The sequence below is a fragment of the Pteropus medius genome, unplaced genomic scaffold, assembly GCF_902729225.1.
Source record: "Pteropus medius unplaced genomic scaffold, Ma_sr-lr_union100, whole genome shotgun sequence".
NCBI lineage: Eukaryota > Metazoa > Chordata > Mammalia > Chiroptera > Pteropodidae > Pteropus > Pteropus medius.
This window is the reverse complement of record NW_024353517.1, coordinates 8,088,178-8,096,140: the sequence shown is the minus strand read 5'-3', so window position 1 is coordinate 8,096,140 and position 7,963 is coordinate 8,088,178.

Below are 7,963 nucleotides of genomic sequence, written 5' to 3'. Positions count from 1 at the left end.
AAAGAAAGAAAGAAAGAAAGAAAGAAAGAAAGAAAGAAAGAAAGAAAGAAAGAAAGAAAGAAAGAAGAATGTAGAGATTTCAGAGGCAGGCCTCCCACGTCTTATTTTTTAATGAGTTCTCTATAAGAAACTGCTGAATAAAGCAGTATACAGTAAAACCAAGCTTAGAAGGAAAAGACAGATAAAGAACAAAAAATAGATGTAATTTTCTCTATGATGCTAAATAAAATGTCAGGAATTGAAGAGCATTTACAAGTCATGCATTCCAATTTTAAAAAGAAATTTAAAATATCTTCACATAGTTCCGTGGCATGATCTCCAGGATAAATAAATAAAGATGGAGAAAATTTGTATAATGTGTTGCTGTTTATATAAGAAGTGGGAAATACAAATACATGTAACCATATATTTATATTCATAAGATATGTAATGAAACTTGGCAAGTAAACATACAGTAATTAACTTCCAGTTAACTTACAGGGGTTACATTTTCCTTACCTACAACCTTTGACTGTTTTATTTTTTTCCCCTCAAGTGTATACTTCCTTTGAAAGTACACTTGAAAAATGTCACCTTTTTTTTTTTTATCACATTATTGTCTACAACGAATGTGTGATCTCTTTGAAGAGGCAGGTGTTTGCATGTGAGATCTAACACTTGGGTTGCTAGGGTTACAGTCTGCTCTTGGGTAATGAAAAATAAATGTTTTAGAGTAAAAAGATGTGTGAATAGACCAGTTACAAAGTTTACTTGAAAAAAAAAATATGGCATGTTCCAATAATGAACGAAACAGGTAAATCAGGAAATGGGAATTCTCAAACTCATATTTTTCAATTCCTTCCTGCATCTGAGGCAGCTTCTCCTACACTACTTGCCCTCTGTTCCCAATATCTTCTTGCTTTCTCCTTCACCCCTCAGATGAAAATTGCTTTAGTTGCTTAATGTGTGAACAACTTTATTGCTTGGAAAGGGTAACATTTCCCACAAAATTATTTTCTTCCATACTAAATAGGTAAAAGTAGCCATTCCCACACTCTCTTCTCCTCCCAGAACTTCCCAAGAGATACTGAAATGCTACCACTTAGATGTTCTTGCCCCAAGCCAAATATTTAGTTCAGTGGTCCTACTATGTTATTGTCTGAATATTACTATCCCAAAATTATCCTTTTTAAATTGGGAATATCAATTCTGAAATCTAGAAAATGATTTTTAGTTTAAGTAAAAAATAAAGCAACTGAGTCCTGATATCCTACATCTATTATTAATGACTTATCTAATAAAGAATGAGACTATCCTCAACAAAATATTAGCAAACCAAATTCCCCAATACATTAAAAACATCATACACCATGATCAAATTGGATTTATTCCTGGAGTGCAAGGTTGGTTCAGTATCCACAAATCAATTAATATAATACAACACATTAACAAATAGAAAAATAAAAACCATATGATCATATCAATAGATGCAGAAAAAAGCGTTCAACAAAATGCAGCATCCATTAATGATAAAAATTCTCAGCAAAGTGGGAATAGAGGGAACATACTTCAACATAATAAAGGCCATATATGACAAACCTACAGCTAACATCATACTCAATGGGGAAAGGCTAAGAGCATTTTCCTTAAGATCAGGAACAAGACAAGGATGCCCACTTTCACCATTCTTCTTCAACATTGCATTGGAAGTCTTAGCCACAGCAATAAGACAAGAAAGAGAAATAAAAGGCATCTGAATTGGAAAGGAAGAAGTAAAATTCTCATTATTTGCCTATGACATGATACTATATATAGAGAACCCTAAAGATTCCACCAAAAAAACCTGTTAGAACTGATCAATGAGTATAGTAATGTAGCAGGTTATAAAATAAATATTCAGAAGTCAGTGGCATTTTTATACACCAATGATAAACTTTCAGAAAGCGAAATTAAGAAAACAATCCCAATTACAATTGTGTCAAAAACTATAAAATACCTGGGAATCAAATTAACCAAGAAGATAGAAGACCTGTTTTCAGAAAATTGTAAGTCATTGAAAAAAGAAATTGAAGATAATGCAAATAAATGAAAGCATCTGCCCTGTTAATGGGTAGGAAGAATCAACATTGTTAAAATGGCCATACTACCAAAAGCAATCTATAGATTCAATGCAAAATACCAATGGCATTTTTCAGAGAGCTAAAACAAATAATCCTAAAATTTATATGGAGCCATAAAAAAACCCGAATAGCCCTGGCAGTTTTGAGAAAGAAGAACAAAGTTGGAGATATCACACTACCTGATATCAAACTATACTAGAAGGCTACAGTAATCAAAACAGCATGGTATTAGCATAAAAACAGATATATTATTCAGTGGAACCAGATAGAGAACTCAGAAATAAATCCACGCCTATACGCTCATCTAATATATGTCAAAGGAGGTAAGAATATACAATGGGGTAAAGACAGTCTCTTTAATAAATAGTGCTGGGAAAATTGGACAGACACATGAAAAAAAGAAGCTGGACCATCTTCTTACACTGTATACAAGAATAAACTCAAAATGGGTTAAAGATTTAAATTTAAGGCCAGAAACCATAAAACTTTCAGAAGAAAACATAGGCAGTAAACTCTCTGATATTACTAACAGGAATTTCTTTTCAAATATATCTCCTCGGGCAAGGGAAACAAAAGAAAAAGTAAACAAATGAGACTACATCAAACTAAAAAGTTTTTGTACAACAAAGGAAACCATCAACAAAACAAAAAGACAGCTGAGTAGGAGAAGATATGTGCTAATGATACATCTGATAAGGGATTAATATCCAAAATTTATAAAGAACTTATACAACTCAACAACAAAAAAAACAAAAATACAATTAAAAAATGGGCAGAAGACCTGAACAGATACTTCTCCAAAGAGGAAATACAGATGGCTAACGGACATATGAAAAGATGGTCAAGGTCGCTAATCACCAGAGGAATGCAAATTAAAACCACGATGAGATATTACCTCACACATGTCAGAATGGCTATTGTCAATAAATCAAAAAACAGCAAGTGCTGGCGAGGATGCAGAGAAAAAGGAACCCTCATACATTGTTGGTGGGATTGCAAATTGGTACAGCCACTATGGAAAACAGTGTGGAGGTTTCTCAAAAAATTAAAAATGGATATACCTTTTGACCCAGCAATTGCACTTCTGGGTATTTATCCAAAGAAAACCAAAACAACAATTTGTAAAGCTCTATGCATTCTAATATTCATGGCAGCACAATTTATAATAGCCAAGATATGGAAGCAGCCTAAGTGCCTATTAACAGATGATTGGATAAAGAAATTATGGTTCATATATACAAAGGAATATTACTCAGTCATTAAAAAAAAATGAAATCCTACCATTTGCAACAACATGGATGGACCTAGAGGTTATTATGCTGAGTGAAATAAGTCAGAGAAACATAAATAGTATATGATTTCACTTATATGTGGTATCTAAGGAACAAAAAGAACAAAATAATCAAAAACAGACTCACAAATATAGTGGACAATTTGGTGACGGACAGAGGGGAGGGAGGTTGGGGGGCTTGGAGAATGGGGTGAAGGGTTAAAGAAGTACAAATTAGTAGTTGATAGCTGGGCACGGGGATGAGGAGCACGGCAGAGGGAATGCAGTTAGCATTAATATGATGGCTAAGTGGAGGGCCAGGGGAGGGAGGGAGCAATTGGGGGGATCGTTTTATGAATATTATAGATGTCTAACCAATGTATTGTATATTTGAACCTAATTTAAATAAATAAATTTATATTAAAAAAGGATGGGCCTATACTTTTGAAATTCTGTTAAATCTCTAAAAAGAGGTAGAAGGTGGAGAAGTTGGAATAAAATGCTGTTCAATGTGGTGATCACATCTACTTTCTTGAATAATTTGTTTTCAGTCTTCTCACTTAAACTTTCATTTAGATAATATGGATTTGATATATTCTAAGTTATTTTTTACTCTAGTATTTTGCAAGTCACTTTTTACAATAATTTTCTTTAAAAGCATTAAGATGTGATTTGTCTTATATGATATTGAAACATATTTGAAAATTAAATAATTTAGGTGTGATATAAGTTCAAGAAAGTTCAGATGAACCAATGCAGCAAAATTTCAATGCAGAAATTGACTTCAGTTACTCTAGAATTCAGAAATCCACTCATATGAGAGCAACAAAATACAAAAGGAAACAAATTCATAACTGTGCTGAGATTAGGAGATGAGGGTACCAGAAGTGCAACAACTCTTACAAACTTATGAAAGACATTAGAAGTATAAAATTATTTTGACAGATGAAATGGAATTAATTAGTGAACAGGTATGCCTTCTTGAAAGTTAAAAATACAATTTGAATTAGACTTCTCATATCAACATTAGACAAAGAAATGCCTTCAAAGCAAGTATGAGAACAAAATATTTTTAAATATATTTTAATAAAGCTTCTATGTCTATTAAAAGGCAATCTCCTCCTCCCCCTTCACCGCCAACAATATGTCTACATTTCAGATAATAATGTTCAATAAATATAGTACCTTTTTAAAATGGCACCTAGATTCTTGCATCATCCTACTAATTTGTTCAGCCTCCTTCCCTTGGCTCTCTTCCTCCTGTAATGCACAGTCCACATTGCAATAAGCGACATCTAAACTGCATGTGAAATGATGCCATTAACATCAGAGACTATGCTCAAAATCTACGGAGTCTTCCCCTGATCTATTAGTGGGAACCAGATCACGGCAGTCCATGTTAGGTTAAAGCCCTAACATGGACTGCCGTGATCTGGTTCCCACTTAGCATCTAGCCTCATCTTGTCTCACTTGGCTCTTCTCCCTTCAGCTTCATGCATTGTGCAGTTTTGCATCTAAGTCATGCTTTGCCATGCCCCGAGGCCTTTGCACAGCCAGTTCTCTATATCTGAAACATTTCACGGCTTTTCTACTTGTTCCTCATTTCAGTTACAATGAAATAGAATACAATGTAAATTCTTTAGTTCATCTAAAGTTCTGTAAGAGCTAGCCTCTGCCCAACTCTTCAGTCTCATCTCAACCAATTTTCTTGCTCCCTAGTTCTAGCCACATGAGCCCTCTTTACACTCCTACACTCACCAAGTTCTTTACCATCTCCAGCTTTCCACATACGTACACCATTCTTCTGTCCTGGAAGTTTGTTTCTTTCCTCTATTCTTCATCTACTTAAATTCTATACATCCTTTTACATATCATTACCTCAGGAAAAATCTCCTTAAATTCATTTCTGTATTGGGCCAGGGACTCTGTTTATGTTTTCAAAGCATCCTGTACATGTTATCAATAGTTTTTATTACATTTCTAATCATATGCATTTATGTGATTTTTTAAAAATAATATCCATCATCCACCGTGAGACTTTAAAATTCATGAAGTTTTCGTAATTTTTCCTTGACAAGAAATTGAATCTTTCTTCTAGAAACCCCAGCAGCTTGCAGAGCACCTGTGAGTTGTAGTAATAATTTGCAGTTAAGGAAATTATTACCTGATGAGGAAAAAATTGCCCTACTTTCTGTCTTCTCATCACAGAAATATACAATAAACCAATGTGCCTACGAAATTTGCACACATGCTTTAAAGAAGCTCAGTGGCAGATAAAATGAGCTGATACATGTAAACACCTAGCTTGACTCAGTATTCAGCATATAATCGAATTCACGTCTCATTATTTTTTCTGAATCAACATCTCTCACACAATGTAATATAATGAAGCTGTAAAAAAATAGTCCCTCTTTTCATTGTAATTGTATATAAAATGTTTCTAGTAAAGGATTTAAGATGAAATAATTTAAAACATTCACCTTTCTTACAATATATTTTCTCCAGAAAAGTTAAGTGATATTTAGAAAGTAATGAAAATCAGAATTTTGGCCTCTAAAATCACTGAACAATTTTAGAAAGCAGACTGTATGACTATTAACTTTCACTATACTTAAAGATAATCAAATTCACACAATTTTTATTGTTTACATTTCATTGTTCTCTACTGAAGTCACATACTAAAGAATGAACAGAACCTCAGGATTCTGTTTATACAAGTACGTGTTTTTCTCTGTGATTTTCTTGTGAAAATTACATATTTGAACATGTATGTAACAAACACATTCCTTACATTAAATGCAATCAACTATTTCATTTTCAAAGATAGACTAGCTCCCCCTAGTATGAGTGTTGTCCAAGAGCATATATTTTCAATTTCATACAACAAAATTTGCATATTGAAATGTCTTATAAATTATTTTGACACCTCATATCTTTTTGGATCTTCAGGAAATCCTCAAAGGTTGTTGGACCGGGTATATGTTTCTTTTTGGCAGATAAAGGATTTGAAGCCCAGAGAGATTGACTTGCAAATAGTTGTTCTTGCGGTACTGAATATAAGGTTAAAAGGTAGAGTCCTCTTTTCTGTTCCTTCATAGAATCTAACATGATATGCATCTTGAATTATACTACAAATTATGTATATGTGAATATATATTTCAAATAGCACAAACTCCCTTCCCTGAAGAGAGTGAGTCTCTTAAAAAATCTTTCTTTCTATTGAAAAACGAATGATGGTTTTGTGATAGGAGCAATTTGTTTTTATAACTTTTAAAAATCAAATGTTTATTTCTCTTTCCATTGACAGGTAAGCTTTGCTCTGTGGCTTTGCTCAGTCAGTGGATATGCTTCATCTCTGCCCTTCAACTTTTTAATTCTGGGATCCAGGCTGAAGGTTTATCTCCCATGTGAGCCATATACATCCTCACGTGAGAGGGGGAACCCTCAGGGGGAACCTGAGATTCCTCTAAGAGCTTTAATTATCTGAAGAGTACATCATATTTGCTCATAAACCATTGACAAAAGCATGCTACGTGACTGAACCTATGTCTGTGTTTTGATGCTGTATACTTCTCCAATAGGAGGCGCTGAGAATTAACACAACAATTAGTGAGCAAGTATAATCCCCTTACAGAGGAGCAGTTAATGATTGTGAAAAATAATGTGATCTATCAAACACTTCTCTCTTGATCACACATATTTACTTCTCTCCTTTCTATATGCAAAATATTTTATTTATTTCCCCAAGGAAAGTACTTTAAAATACCATTCCATCATGATCTCAGCCTTAATTCCAGATATAGCTTCTCTTGGTCTGGAGAGCTGTGAATTAAAAGGACAAGTTTTCTGTTCTCCCACACACTAATGCACACCCAATTTTGAAAAAGAAAAGAGAGAATAGAAAGTACCCAGAAATCGCTGGGCTACAGAAATCCTTAAATTCCATTGTACAAATATTATTAAATTCCCTACCCTGAAAGTTGGTAATGTGCCTTGATAGGACTCAGGTCTTATTTCTTATAACCAACTCCAGAGTTCATTATTCTCCATGAATATTCTGCCCTTTTCCATTATCCTCTGTGTTCAAATCTGAAGAGAGCAATGAAAAACATGACTTGAAAAATGAGCAGTTTTCTCAGTCTACTTCATGCCTGTAGATATTTTGAGAACCAATGACTTTCATATCACAACCAGGCACATTCTCTTTTAAGTCAGGTTCGATTTCTATCAAATGTTTGCACAATTATCCACACCCTCAATACTTTTCAATCTCTTCTTCTTGAGCCATTATGTCTAACTAAAAAGATATAGAGGTGTCCATATTAATTTATAGAGATATTTTAACAAAGGGAATCAGTCTTATATCCTTGATTTGGCTTATACCTTGATATTGCATCTGATCTTTGTATAATCTCTCTATTTGTTCTTTTACCTATTAGACAAGCGTAGGAGCTGCAAATCTTAGTCCTGCAAGATGGAAATTTCTGGGTTCTTTTTTTTCTTTATGTCTCTGTTTACAAATGGGACAATTCTTTTCTAAGCATATATAGTAATACTTGTTCTATTACTTGCTTGATATAGTTAATAAACAAAC